Consider the following 16687-nt stretch of genomic DNA (forward strand, 5'->3'; position numbering starts at 1 on the left):
TGTTTGAGTGCATTTTTTCTTTTTTCCTTGAGTAGTGATGAGAATTTAATTATTTCAAATTTAAACAACATCATTTCTTAACATAGTTGAGTATTCAGTAGTAACTTCTAAATGATGAGAATGTTTATTTAACTACACGGTGCATATATACAGCTTAAATATTGTTTTCTTGTTGTAAGTCACGCTACTCTAACTATTATGAAAATTTGAAGTAATCTAACAATGCTTCCTGACCACAATTTGTTAAAACTTTTACTTAAATGTATGATTAAGGGTTTGTAATGGATATATTTACAGTATAAAACACATATTTTCTTTCCATTTCATGTAATCATGATGACAGAAAAATATTAATACTAAACCTTGTGTAACCATGCAAACATAGCTCAGTTGATGTCTTAGTGACTTTTGCCATACACAGACTATGCCGAAATAGCTCAGTTTGGAGAGCGTTAGACTGAAGATCTAAAGGTCCCGGGTTTCGTCATGTTTGAGTAAATTTTTTCTTTTTTCCTTGAGTAGTTATCAGTATTTAATTATTTCAAATGTTAACAACATCATTTCTTAACATAGTTGAGTATTCAGTAGTATCTTCTAAATGATGAGAATGTTTATTTAACAACACCGTGCATAAATACAGCTTAAATATTGTTTTCATGTTGTCCGTCATGCTACTCTAACTATTTTGAAAATTTGAAGTAATGTAACAATGCTTCCTGACCATAATTTGTTAAAACTTTTACTTAAATGTATAATTAAGCGTTTGTAATGGATATATTTACAGTATAAAACACATATTTTCTTTTCATTTCATGCAATCATGATGACAGAAAAATATTGATACTAAACCTTGTGTAACCATGCAAACATAGCTCAGTTGAGGTCTTAGTGACTTTTACCATACACAGACCTTGCTGAAATAGCTCAGTTGGGAGAGCATTAGACTGAAGATCTAAAGGTCCTGGGTTTGGCATGTTTGAGTGCATTTTTTATTTTTTCCTTTAGTAGTGATCAGAATTTAATTATTTCAAATTTAAACAACATCATTTCTTAACATAGTTGAGTATTCAGTAGTTACTTCTAAATGATGAGAATGTTAATTAACAACACTGTGCATAAATACAGCTTAAATATTGTTTTCATGTTGTAAGTCATGCTACTCTAACTATTATGAAAATTTGAAGTAATCTAACAATGCTTCCTGACCACAATTTGTTAAAAATTTTTCTTAAGTGTATAATTAAGCGTTATACAGTATAAAACACATATTTTCTTTTCATTTCATGCAATCATGATGACAGAAAAATATTGATACTAAACCTTGTGTAACCATGCAAACATAGCTCAGTTGAGGTCTTAGTGACTTTTGCCATACACAGACTTTGCCAAAATAGCTCAGTTGGGAGAGCGTTAGACTGAAGATCTAAAGGTCCCGGGTTTCAGCATGTTTGAGTACCTTTTTTCTTCTTTCCTTGAGCAGTTATCAGTTTTTAAGTATTTCAAATGTAAACAACATAATTTCTTAACATAGTTGAGTATTCAGTGGTAACTTCTAAATGATGAGAATGTTTATTTAACAACACGGTGCATCAATACAGCTTATATATTGTTTTCATGATGTCCATCATGCTACTCTATTATGAAAATTTGAAATAAACTAACTGCTTCTTGACCACAATTTTTTAAAACTTTTACTTAAATGTAAGATTAGGGGTTTGTAATGGATATATTTACAGTTTAAAACACATCTTATCTCTTCATTTCATGCAATCATGATGATAGAAAAATATTGATACTTAACCTTGTGTAACCATGCAAACATTGCTCAGTTGAGGTCTTAGTGACTTTTGCCATACACAGACTTTGCCAAAACAGCTCAGTTGGGAGAGCGTTAGCTTGAAGATCTAAAGGTCCCTGGTTCGATCCCGGGTTTCGGCATGTTTGAGTGCATTTTTTCTTTTTTCCTTGAGTAGTGATGAGAATTTAATTATTTCAAATTTAAACAACATCATTTCTTAACATAGTTGAGTATTCAGTAGTAACTTCTAAATGATGAGAATGTTTATTTAACAACACGGTGCATATATACAGCTTAAATATTGTTTTCTTGTTGTAAGTCACGCTACTCTAACTATTATGAAAATTTGAAGTAATCTAACAATGCTTCCTGACCACAATTTGTTAAAACTTTTACTTAAATGTATGATTAAGGGTTTGTAATGGATATATTTACAGTATAAAACACATCTTTTCTCTTCATTTCATGCAATCATGATGACAGAAAAATATTGATACTTAACCTTGTGTAACCATGCAAACATAGCTCAGTTGAGGTCTTAGTGACTTTTGCCATACACAGACTTTGCCAAAATAGCTCATTTGGGAGAGCATTAGACTGAAGATCTAAAGGTCCCTGGTTTCTGCATGTTTGAGAAAATTTTTTCTTTTTTCCTTGAGTAGTTATCAGTATTTAATTATTTCAAATGTAAACCACATCATTTCTTAACATAGTTGAGTATTCAGTAGTAACTTTTAAATGATGAGAATGTTTATTTAACAACACGGTGCATAAATACAGCTTAAATATTGTTTTCATGTTGTAAGTCATGCTACTTTAACTATTATGAAAATTTGAAGTAATCTAACAATGCTTCCTGACCACAATTTGTTAAAACTTTTACTTAAATGTATGATTAAGGGTTTGTAATGGATATATTTACAGTATAAAACACATCTTTTCTCTTCATTTCATGCAATCATGATGACAGAAAAATATTGATACTTAACCTTGTGTAACCATGCAAACATAGCTCAGTTGAGGTCTTAGTGACATTTGCCATACACAGACTTTGCCAAAATAGCTCAGTTGGGAGAGCGTTAGACTGAAGATCCAAAGGTCCCAGGTTTCAGCATGTTTGAGTGCATTTTTTCTTATTTCCTTGAGCAGTTATCAGTTTTTAAGTATTTCAAATGTAAACAACATCGTTTCTTAACATAGTTGAGTATTCAGTAGTAACTTCTAAATGATGAGAATGTTTATTTAACAACACCGTGCATTAATACAGCTTAAATATTGTTTTCATGTTGTCCGTCATGCTACTCTATTATGAAAATTTGAAGTAAACTAACTGCTTCCTGACCACAATTTGTTAAAACTTTTACTTAAATGTTTGATTAAGGGCTTGTAATTTATATATTTACAGTATAAAACACATCTTTTCTCTTCATTTAATGCAATCATGATGATAGAAAAATATTGATACTTAACCTTGTGTAACCATGCAAATATAGCTCAGTTGATGTCTTAGTGACTTTTGCCATACACAGACCTTGCCGAAATAGCTCAGTTGGGAGAGCGTTAGACTGAAGATCTAAAGGTCCCTGGTTTCGGCATGTTTGAGTGCATTTTTCTTTTTTCCTTGAGTAGTGATCAGAATTTAATTATTTCAAATTTAAACAACATCGTTTCTTAACATAGTTGAGTATTCAGTAGTAACTTCTAAATGATGAGAATGTTTATTTAACAACACGGTGCATAAATACAGCTTAAATATTGTTTTCATGTTGTAAGTCATGCTACTCTAACTATTATGAAAATTTGAAATAATCTAACAATGCTTCCTGACCACAATTTGTTAAAACTTTTACTTAAATGTATGATTAAGGGTTTGTAATGGATATATTTACAGTATAAAACACATATTTTCTTTTCATTTCATGCAATCATGATGACAGAAAAATATTGATACTAAACCTTGTGTAACCATGCAAACATAGCTCAGTTGAGGTCTTAGTGACTTTTGCCATACACAGACTTTGCCAAAATAGCTCAGTTGGGAGAGCGTTAGACTGAAGATCTAAAGGTCCCGGGTTTCAGCATGTTTGAGTACCTTTTTTCTTCTTTCCTTGAGCAGTTATCAGTTTTTAAGTATTTCAAATGTAAACAACATCATTTCTTAACATAGTTGAGTATTCAGTGGTAACTTCTAAATGATGAGAATGTTTATTTAACAACACGGTGCATCAATACAGCTTAAATATTGTTTTCATGATGTCCATCATGCTACTCTATTATGAAAATTTGAAATAAACTAACTGCTTCTTGACCACAATTTTTTTAAAACTTTTACTTAAATGTAAGATTAGGGGTTTGTAATGGATATATTTACAGTATAAAACACATCTTATCTCTTCATTTCATGCAATCATGATGACAGAAAAATATTGATACTTTACCGTGTGTAACCATGCAAACATAGCTCAGTTGAGGTCTTAGTGACTTTTGCCATACATGGACCTTGCCGAAATAGCTCAGTTGGGAGAGTGTTAGACTGAAGATCTAAAGGTCCCTGGTTTCGGCATGTTTGAGTGCATATTTCTTTTTTCCATGAGTAGTGATCAGAATTTAATTATTTCAAATTTAAACAACATCATTTCTTAACATAGTTGAGTATTCAGTAGTAACTTCTAAATGATGAGAATGTTTATTTAACAACACGGTGCATAAATACAGCTTAAATATTGTTTTCATGTTTTAAGTCACGCTACTCTAACTATTATGAATATTTTATGTAATCTAACAATGCTTCCTGACCACAATTTGTTAAAACTTTTACTTAAATGTATGATTAAGGGTTTGTAATGGATATATTTACAGTATAAAACATATTTTATTTTAATTTCATGCAATCATGATGACAGAAAAATATTGATACTAAACCTTGGGTAACCATGCAAGCATAGCTCAGTTGATGTCTTAGTGACTTTTGCCATACACAGCCTTTGCCGAAATAGCTCAGTTGGGAGAGCGTTAGACTGAAGATCTAAAGGTCCCGGGTTTCAGCATGTTTGAGTAAATTTTTTCTTTTTGCCTTGAGTAGTTATCAGTATTTAATTATTTAAAATGTAAACAACATCATTTCTTAACATAGTTGAGTATTCAGTAGTATCTTCTAAATGATGAGAATGTTTATTTAACAACACGGTGCATAAATACAGCTTAAATATTGTTTTCATGTTGCCCGTCATGCTACTCTATTATGAAAATTTGAAGTAAACTAACTGCTTCCTGACCACAATTTGTTAAAACTTTAACTTAAATGTACAATTAAGGGTTTGTAATTTATATATTTACAGTATAAAACACATCTTTTCTCTTCATTTCATGCAATCATGATGACAGAAAAATATTGATACTTAACCTTGTGTAACCATGCAAACATAGCTCAGTTGAGGTCTTAGTGACTTTTGCCATACACAGACTTTGCCAAAACAGCTCAGTTGGGAGAGCGTTAGCTTGAAGATCTAAAGGTCCCTGGTTCGATCCCGGGTTTCGGCATGTTTGAGTGCATTTTTTCTTTTTTCCTTGAGTAGTGATGAGAATTTAATTATTTCAAATTTAAACAACATCATTTCTTAACATAGTTGAGTATTCAGTAGTAACTTCTAAATGATGAGAATGTTTATTTAACAACACGGTGCATATATACAGCTTAAATATTGTTTTCTTGTTGTAAGTCACGCTACTCTAACTATTATGAAAATTTGAAGTAATCTAACAATGCTTCCTGACCACAATTTGTTAAAACTTTTACTTAAATGTATGATTAAGGGTTTGTAATGGATATATTTACAGTATAAAACATATTTTATTTTAATTTCATGCAATCATGATGACAGAAAAATATTGATACTAAACCTTGGGTAACCATGCAAACATAGCTCAGTTGATGTCTTAGTGACTTTTGCCATACACAGCCTTTGCCGAAATAGCTCAGTTGGGAGAGCGTTAGACTGAAGATCTAAAGGTCCCGGGTTTCAGCATGTTTGAGTGCATTTTTTCTTATTTCCTTGAGCAGTTATCAGTTTTTAAGTATTTCAAATGTAAACAACATCGTTTCTTAACATAGTTGAGTATTCAGTAGTAACTTCTAAATGATGAGAATGTTTATTTAACAACACGGTGCATAAATACAGCTTAAATATTGTTTTCATGTTGTCCGTCATGCTACTCTATTATGAAAATTTGAAGTAAACTAACTGCTTCCTGACCACAATTTGTTAAAACTTTTACTTGAATGTATGATTAAGGGCTTGTAATTTATATATTTACAGTATAAAACACATCTTTTCTCTTCATTTCATGCAATCATGATGACAGAAAAATATTGATACTTAACCTTGTGGAACCATGCAAACATAGCTCAGTTGATGTCTTAGTGACTTTTGCCATACACAGACTATGCCGAAATAGCTCAGTTGGGAGAGCGTTAGACTGAAGATCTAAAGGTCCCTGGTTTCGGCATGTTTGAGTGCATATTTCTTTTTTCCATGAGTAGTGATCAGAATTTAATTATTTCAAATTTAAACAACATCATTTCTTAACATAGTTGAGTATTCAGTAGTAACTTCTAAATGATGAGAATGTTTATTTAACAACATGGTGCATAAATACAGCTTAAATATTGTTTTCATGTTTTAAGTCACGCTACTCTAACTATTATGAAAATTTTAAGTAATCTAACAATGCTTCCTGACCACAATTTGTTAAAACTTTTACTTAAATGTATGATTAAGGGTTTGTAATGGATATATTTACAATATAAAACACATATTTTCTTTTCATTTCATGCAATCATGATGACAGAAAAATATTGATACTAAACCTTGTGTAACCATGCAAACATAGCTCAGTTGAGGTCTTAGTGACTTTTGCCATACACAGACTTTGCCAAAATAGCTCATTTGGGAGAGCGTTAGACTGAAGATCTAAATGTCCCTGGTTTCTGCATGTTTGAGAAAATTTTTTCTTTTTTCCTTGAGTAGTTATCAGTATTTAATTATTTCAAATGTAAACCACAACATTTCTTAACATAGTTGAGTATTCATTAGTAACTTTTAAATGATGAGAATGTTTATTTAACAACACGGTGCATAAATACAGCTTAAATATTGTTTTCATGTTGTAAGTCATGCTACTTTAACTATTATGAAAATTTGAAGTAATCTAACAATGCTTCCTGACCACAATTTGTTAAAACTTTTACTTAAATGTATGATTAAGGGTTTGTAATGGATATATTTACAGTATAAAACACATCTTTTCTCTTCATTTCATGCAATCATGATGACAGAAAAATATTGATACTTAACCTTGTGTAACCATGCAAACATAGCTCAGTTGAGGTCTTAGTGACATTTGCCATACACAGACTTTGCCAAAATAGCTCAGTTGGGAGAGCGTTAGACTGAAGATCCAAAGGTCCCAGGTTTCAGCATGTTTGAGTGCATTTTTTCTTATTTCCTTGAGCAGTTATCAGTTTTTAAGTATTTCAAATGTAAACAACATCGTTTCTTAACATAGTTGAGTATTCAGTAGTAACTTCTAAATGATGAGAATGTTTATTTAACAACACGGTGCATTAATACAGCTTAAATATTGTTTTCATGTTGTCCGTCATGCTACTCTATTATGAAAATTTGAAGTAAACTAACTGCTTCCTGACCACAATTTGTTAAAACTTTTACTTAAATGTTTGATTAAGGGCTTGTAATTTATATATTTACAGTATAAAACACATCTTTTCTCTTCATTTAATGCAATCATGATGACAGAAAAATATTGATACTTAACCTTGTGTAACCATGCAAATATAGCTCAGTTGATGTCTTAGTGACTTTTGCCATACACAGACCTTGCCGAAATAGCTCAGTTGGGAGAGCATTAGACTGAAGATCTAAAGGTCCCTGGTTCGATCCCGGGTTTCGGCATGTTTGAGTGCATTTTTTCTTTTTTCCTTGAGTAGTGATGAGAATTTAATTATTTCAAATTTAAACAACATCATTTCTTAACATAGTTGAGTATTCAGTAGTAACTTCTAAATGATGAGAATGTTTATTTAACTACACGGTGCATATATACAGCTTAAATATTGTTTTCTTGTTGTAAGTCACGCTACTCTAACTATTATGAAAATTTGAAGTAATCTAACAATGCTTCCTGACCACAATTTGTTAAAACTTTTACTTAAATGTATGATTAAGGGTTTGTAATGGATATATTTACAGTATAAAACACATATTTTCTTTCCATTTCATGTAATCATGATGACAGAAAAATATTAATACTAAACCTTGTGTAACCATGCAAACATAGCTCAGTTGATGTCTTAGTGACTTTTGCCATACACAGACTATGCCGAAATAGCTCAGTTTGGAGAGCGTTAGACTGAAGATCTAAAGGTCCCGGGTTTCGTCATGTTTGAGTAAATTTTTTCTTTTTTCCTTGAGTAGTTATCAGTATTTAATTATTTCAAATGTTAACAACATCATTTCTTAACATAGTTGAGTATTCAGTAGTATCTTCTAAATGATGAGAATGTTTATTTAACAACACCGTGCATAAATACAGCTTAAATATTGTTTTCATGTTGTCCGTCATGCTACTCTAACTATTTTGAAAATTTGAAGTAATGTAACAATGCTTCCTGACCATAATTTGTTAAAACTTTTACTTAAATGTATAATTAAGCGTTTGTAATGGATATATTTACAGTATAAAACACATATTTTCTTTTCATTTCATGCAATCATGATGACAGAAAAATATTGATACTAAACCTTGTGTAACCATGCAAACATAGCTCAGTTGAGGTCTTAGTGACTTTTACCATACACAGACCTTGCTGAAATAGCTCAGTTGGGAGAGCATTAGACTGAAGATCTAAAGGTCCTGGGTTTGGCATGTTTGAGTGCATTTTTTATTTTTTCCTTTAGTAGTGATCAGAATTTAATTATTTCAAATTTAAACAACATCATTTCTTAACATAGTTGAGTATTCAGTAGTTACTTCTAAATGATGAGAATGTTAATTAACAACACTGTGCATAAATACAGCTTAAATATTGTTTTCATGTTGTAAGTCATGCTACTCTAACTATTATGAAAATTTGAAGTAATCTAACAATGCTTCCTGACCACAATTTGTTAAAAATTTTTCTTAAGTGTATAATTAAGCGTTATACAGTATAAAACACATATTTTCTTTTCATTTCATGCAATCATGATGACAGAAAAATATTGATACTAAACCTTGTGTAACCATGCAAACATAGCTCAGTTGAGGTCTTAGTGACTTTTGCCATACACAGACTTTGCCAAAATAGCTCAGTTGGGAGAGCGTTAGACTGAAGATCTAAAGGTCCCGGGTTTCAGCATGTTTGAGTACCTTTTTTCTTCTTTCCTTGAGCAGTTATCAGTTTTTAAGTATTTCAAATGTAAACAACATAATTTCTTAACATAGTTGAGTATTCAGTGGTAACTTCTAAATGATGAGAATGTTTATTTAACAACACGGTGCATCAATACAGCTTATATATTGTTTTCATGATGTCCATCATGCTACTCTATTATGAAAATTTGAAATAAACTAACTGCTTCTTGACCACAATTTTTTAAAACTTTTACTTAAATGTAAGATTAGGGGTTTGTAATGGATATATTTACAGTTTAAAACACATCTTATCTCTTCATTTCATGCAATCATGATGACAGAAAAATATTGATACTTACCCTTGTTTAACCATGCAAACATAGCTCAGTTGAGGTCTTAGTGATTTTAGCCATACACATACTTTGCCGAAATAGCTCAGTTGGGAGAGCGTTAGACTGAAGATCTAAAGGTCCCTTCTTCAATCCCGGGTTTCGGCATGTTTGAGTGCATTTTTTTTTTCCTTGAGTAGTGATCAGAATTTAATTATTTAAAATTTAAACAACATCATTTCTTAACATAGTTGAGTATTCAGTAGTAACTTCTAAATGATGAGAATGTTTATTTAACAACACGGTGCATAAATACAGCTTAAATATTGTTTTCATGTTGTCCGTCATGCTACTCTATTATGAAAATTTGAAGTAAACCAACTGCTTCCAGACCACAATTTGTTAAAACTTTTACTTAAATGTATGATTAAGGGCTTGTAATTTATATATTTACAGTATAAAATACATCTTTTCTCTTCATTTCATGCAATCATGATGACAGAAAAATATTGATACTTAACCTTGTGTAACCATGCAAACATAGCTCAGTTGATGTCTTAGTGACTTTTGCCATACACAGACCTTGCCGAAATAGCTCAGTTGGGAGAGCGTTAGACTGAAGATCTAAAGATCCCTGGTTCGATCCGGGGTTTCGGCATGTTTGACTGCATTTTTCTTTTTTCCTTGAGTAGTGATCAGAATTTAATTATTTCAAAATTAAACAACATCATTTCTTAACATAGTTGAGTATTCAGTAGTAACTTCTAAATGATGAGAATGTTTATTTAAGAACACGGTGCATAAATACAGCTTAAATATTGTTTTCATGTTGTAAGTCATGCTACTCTAACTATTATGAAAATTTGAAGTTATCTAACAATGCTTCCTGACCACAATTTGTTAAAACTTTTACTTAAATGTATGGTTAAGGGTTTGTAATGGATATATTTACAGTATAATACACATATTTTCTTTTCATTTCATGCAATCATGATGACAGAAAAATATTGATACTAAACCTTGTGTAACCATGCAAACATAGCTCAGTTGATGTCTTAGTGACTTTTTCCATACGCAGACTTTGCCAAAATAGCTCAGTTGGGAGAGCGTTAGACTGAAGATCTAAAGGTCCCGGGTTTCAACATATTTGAGTGCATTTTTTCTTATTTCCTTGAGCAGTTATCAGTTTTTAAGTATTTCAAATGTAAACAACATCGTTTCTTAACATAGTTGAGTATTCAGTAGTAACTTCTAAATGATGAGAATGTTTATTTAACAACACGGTGCATAAATACAGCTTAAATATTGTTTTCATGTTGTCCGTCATGCTACTCTATTATGAAAATTTGAAGTAAACTAACTGCTTCCTGACCACAATTTGTTAAAACTTTTACTTGAATGTATGATTAAGGGCTTGTAATTTATATATTTACAGTATAAAACACATCTTTTCTCTTCATTTCATGCAATCATGATGACAGAAAAATATTGATACTTAACCTTGTATAACCATGCAAACATAGCTCAGTTGATGTCTTAGTGACTTTTGCCATACACAGACTATGCCGAAATAGCTCAGTTGGGAGAGCGTTAGACTGAAGATCTAAAGGTCCCTGGTTTCGGCATGTTTGAGTGCATATTTCTTTTTTCCATGAGTAGTGATCAGAATTTAATTATTTCAAATTTAAACAACATTATTTCTTAACATAGTTGAGTATTCAGTAGTAACTTCTAAATGATGACAATGTTTATTTAACAACACGGTGCATAAATACAGCTTAAATATTGTTTTCATGTTTTAAGTCACGCTACTCTAACTATTATGAAAATTTTAAGTAATCTAACAATGCTTCCTGACCACAATTTGTTAAAACTTTTACTTAAATGTATGATTAAGGGTTTGTAATGGATATATTTACAATATAAAACACATATTTTCTTTTCATTTCATGCAATCATGATGACAGAAAAATATTGATACTTAACCTTGTGTAACCATGCAAACATAGCTCAGTTGAGGTCTTAGTGACTTTTGCCATACACAGACTTTGCCAAAATAGCTCATTTGGGAGAGCGTTAGACTGAAGATCTAAAGGTCCCTGGTTTCTGCATGTTTGAGAAAATTTTTTCTTTTTTCCTTGAGTAGTTATCAGTATTTAATTATTTCAAATGTAAACCACATCATTTCTTAACATAGTTGAGTATTCAGTAGTAACTTTTAAATGATGAGAATGTTTATTTAACAACACGGTGCATAAATACAGCTTAAATATTGTTTTCATGTTGTAAGTCATGCTACTTTAACTATTATGAAAATTTGAAGTAATCTAACAATGCTTCCTGACCACAATTTGTTAAAACTTTTACTTAAATGTATGATTAAGGGTTTGTAATGGATATATTTACAGTATAAAACACATCTTTTCTCTTCATTTCATGCAATCATGATGACAGAAAAATATTGATACTTAACCTTGTGTAACCATGCAAACATAGCTCAGTTGAGGTCTTAGTGACATTTGCCATACACAGACTTTGCCAAAATAGCTCAGTTGGGAGAGCGTTAGACTGAAGATCCAAAGGTCCCAGGTTTCAGCATGTTTGAGTGCATTTTTTCTTATTTCCTTGAGCAGTTATCAGTTTTTAAGTATTTCAAATGTAAACAACATCGTTTCTTAACATAGTTGAGTATTCAGTAGTAACTTCTAAATGATGAGAATGTTTATTTAACAACACGGTGCATTAATACAGCTTAAATATTGTTTTCATGTTGTCCGTCATGCTACTCTATTATGAAAATTTGAAGTAAACTAACTGCTTCCTGACCACAATTTGTTAAAACTTTTACTTAAATGTTTGATTAAGGGCTTGTAATTTATATATTTACAGTATAAAACACATCTTTTCTCTTCATTTAATGCAATCATGATGATAGAAAAATATTGATACTTAACCTTGTGTAACCATGCAAATATAGCTCAGTTGATGTCTTAGTGACTTTTGCCATACACAGACCTTGCCGAAATAGCTCAGTTGGGAGAGCGTTAGACTGAAGATCTAAAGGTCCCTGGTTTCGGCATGTTTGAGTGCATTTTTCTTTTTTCCTTGAGTAGTGATCAGAATTTAATTATTTCAAATTTAAACAACATCATTTCTTAACATAGTTGAGTATTCAGTAGTAACTTCTAAATGATGAGAATGTTTATTTAACAACACGGTGCATAAATACAGCTTAAATATTGTTTTCATGTTGTAAGTCATGCTACTCTAACTATTATGAAAATTTGAAATAATCTAACAATGCTTCCTGACCACAATTTGTTAAAACTTTTACTTAAATGTATGATTAAGGGTTTGTAATGGATATATTTACAGTATAAAACACATATTTTCTTTTCATTTCATGCAATCATGATGACAGAAAAATATTGATACTAAACCTTGTGTAACCATGCAAACATAGCTCAGTTGAGGTCTTAGTGACTTTTGCCATACACAGACTTTGCCAAAATAGCTCAGTTGGGAGAGCGTTAGACTGAAGATCTAAAGGTCCCGGGTTTCAGCATGTTTGAGTACCTTTTTTCTTCTTTCCTTGAGCAGTTATCAGTTTTTAAGTATTTCAAATGTAAACAACATCATTTCTTAACATAGTTGAGTATTCAGTGGTAACTTCTAAATGATGAGAATGTTTATTTAACAACACGGTGCATCAATACAGCTTAAATATTGTTTTCATGATGTCCATCATGCTACTCTATTATGAAAATTTGAAATAAACTAACTGCTTCTTGACCACAATTTTTTTAAAACTTTTACTTAAATGTAAGATTAGGGGTTTGTAATGGATATATTTACAGTATAAAACACATCTTATCTCTTCATTTCATGCAATCATGATGACAGAAAAATATTGATACTTTACCGTGTGTAACCATGCAAACATAGCTCAGTTGAGGTCTTAGTGACTTTTGCCATACACGGACCTTGCCGAAATAGCTCAGTTGGGAGAGTGTTAGACTGAAGATCTAAAGGTCCCTGGTTTCGGCATGTTTGAGTGCATATTTCTTTTTTCCATGAGTAGTGATCAGAATTTAATTATTTCAAATTTAAACAACATCATTTCTTAACATAGTTGAGTATTCAGTAGTAACTTCTAAATGATGAGAATGTTTATTTAACAACACGGTGCATAAATACAGCTTAAATATTGTTTTCATGTTTTAAGTCACGCTACTCTAACTATTATGAATATTTTATGTAATCTAACAATGCTTCCTGACCACAATTTGTTAAAACTTTTACTTAAATGTATGATTAAGGGTTTGTAATAGATATATTTACAGTATAAAACATATTTTATTTTAATTTCATGCAATCATGATGACAGAAAAATATTGATACTAAACCTTGGGTAACCATGCAAACATAGCTCAGTTGATGTCTTAGTGACTTTTGCCATACACAGCCTTTGCCGAAATAGCTCAGTTGGGAGAGCGTTAGACTGAAGATCTAAAGGTCCCGGGTTTCAGCATGTTTGAGTAAATTTTTTCTTTTTGCCTTGAGTAGTTATCAGTATTTAATTATTTAAAATGTAAACAACATCATTTCTTAACATAGTTGAGTATTCAGTAGTATCTTCTAAATGATGAGAATGTTTATTTAACAACACGGTGCATAAATACAGCTTAAATATTGTTTTCATGTTGCCCGTCATGCTACTCTATTATGAAAATTTGAAGTAAACTAACTGCTTCCTGACCACAATTTGTTAAAACTTTAACTTAAATGTACAATTAAGGGTTTGTAATTTATATATTTACAGTATAAAACACATCTTTTCTCTTCATTTCATGCAATCATGATGATAGAAAAATATTGATACTTAACCTTGTGTAACCATGCAAACATAGCTCAGTTGAGGTCTTAGTGACTTTTGCCATACACAGACTTTGCCAAAACAGCTCAGTTGGGAGAGCGTTAGCTTGAAGATCTAAAGGTCCCTGGTTCGATCCCGGGTTTCGGCATGTTTGAGTGCATTTTTTCTTTTTTCCTTGAGTAGTGATGAGAATTTAATTATTTCAAATTTAAACAACATCATTTCTTAACATAGTTGAGTATTCAGTAGTAACTTCTAAATGATGAGAATGTTTATTTAACAACACGGTGCATATATACAGCTTAAATATTGTTTTCTTGTTGTAAGTCACGCTACTCTAACTATTATGAAAATTTGAAGTAATCTAACAATGCTTCCTGACCACAATTTGTTAAAACTTTTACTTAAATGTATGATTAAGGGTTTGTAATGGATATATTTACAGTATAAAACACATCTTTTCTCTTCATTTCATGCAATCATGATGACAGAAAAATATTGATACTTAACCTTGTGTAACCATGCAAACATAGCTCAGTTGAGGTCTTAGTGACTTTTGCCATACACAGACTTTGCCAAAATAGCTCATTTGGGAGAGCGTTAGACTGAAGATCTAAAGGTCCCTGGTTTCTGCATGTTTGAGAAAATTTTTTCTTTTTTCCTTGAGTAGTTATCAGTATTTAATTATTTCAAATGTAAACCACATCATTTCTTAACATAGTTGAGTATTCAGTAGTAACTTTTAAATGATGAGAATGTTTATTTAACAACACGGTGCAAAAATACAGCTTAAATATTGTTTTCATGTTGTAAGTCATGCTACTTTAACTATTATGAAAATTTGAAGTAATCTAACAATGCTTCCTGACCACAATTTGTTAAAACTTTTACTTAAATGTATGATTAAGGGTTTGTAATGGATATATTTACAGTATAAAACACATCTTTTCTCTTCATTTCATGCAATCATGATGACAGAAAAATATTGATACTTAACCATGTGGAACCATGCAAACATAGCTCAGTTGAGGTCTTAGTGACATTTGCCATACACAGACTTTGCCAAAATAGCTCAGTTGGGAGAGCGTTAGACTGAAGATCCAAAGGTCCCAGGTTTCAGCATGTTTGAGTGCATTTTTTCTTATTTCCTTGAGCAGTTATCAGTTTTTAAGTATTTCAAATGTAAACAACATCGTTTCTTAACATAGTTGAGTATTCAGTAGTAACTTCTAAATGATGAGAATGTTTATTTAACAACACGGTGCATTAATACAGCTTAAATATTGTTTTCATGTTGTCCGTCATGCTACTCTATTATGAAAATTTGAAGTAAACTAACTGCTTCCTGACCACAATTTGTTAAAACTTTTACTTAAATGTTTGATTAAGGGCTTGTAATTTATATATTTACAGTATAAAACACATCTTTTCTCTTCATTTAATGCAATCATGATGATAGAAAAATATTGATACTTAACCTTGTGTAACCATGCAAATATAGCTCAGTTGATGTCTTAGTGACTTTTGCCATACACAGACCTTGCCGAAATAGCTCAGTTGGGAGAGCGTTAGACTGAAGATCTAAAGGTCCCTGGTTTCGGCATGTTTGAGTGCATTTTTCTTTTTTCCTTGAGTAGTGATCAGAATTTAATTATTTCAAATTTAAACAACATCATTTCTTAACATAGTTGAGTATTCAGTAGTAACTTCTAAATGATGAGAATGTTTATTTAACAACACGGTGCATAAATACAGCTTAAATATTGTTTTCATGTTGTAAGTCATGCTACTCTAACTATTATGAAAATTTGAAATAATCTAACAATGCTTCCTGACCACAATTTGTTAAAACTTTTACTTAAATGTATGATTAAGGGTTTGTAATGGATATATTTACAGTATAAAACACATATTTTCTTTTCATTTCATGCAATCATGATGACAGAAAAATATTGATACTAAACCTTGTGTAACCATGCAAACATAGCTCAGTTGAGGTCTTAGTGACTTTTGCCATACACAGACTTTGCCAAAATAGCTCAGTTGGGAGAGCGTTAGACTGAAGATCTAAAGGTCCCGGGTTTCAGCATGTTTGAGTACCTTTTTTCTTCTTTCCTTGAGCAGTTATCAGTTTTTAAGTATTTCAAATGTAAACAACATCATTTCTTAACATAGTTGAGTATTCAGTGGTAACTTCTAAATGATGAGAATGTTTATTTAACAACACGGTGCATCAATACAGCTTAAATATTGTTTTCATGATGTCCATCA

The 16687-nt window shown here is 31.2% G+C and overlaps 1 non-coding gene across 1 annotated transcript; it reads left to right on the plus strand.

Moving 5' to 3' along the window:
• Positions 1-7697: 7697 nt before the first annotated feature.
• TRNAF-GAA (transfer RNA phenylalanine (anticodon GAA)) lies at positions 7698-7770 on the plus strand. Its single transcript has one exon. It is a non-coding gene; the product is annotated as a tRNA-Phe (tRNA).
• The last annotated feature ends 8917 nt before the right edge of the window (positions 7771-16687 follow it).

Source organism: Taudactylus pleione, unplaced genomic scaffold, assembly GCF_031769625.1.
Source record: "Taudactylus pleione unplaced genomic scaffold, aTauple2 ptg000815l, whole genome shotgun sequence".
Classification (NCBI taxonomy): Eukaryota; Metazoa; Chordata; class Amphibia; order Anura; family Myobatrachidae; genus Taudactylus; species Taudactylus pleione.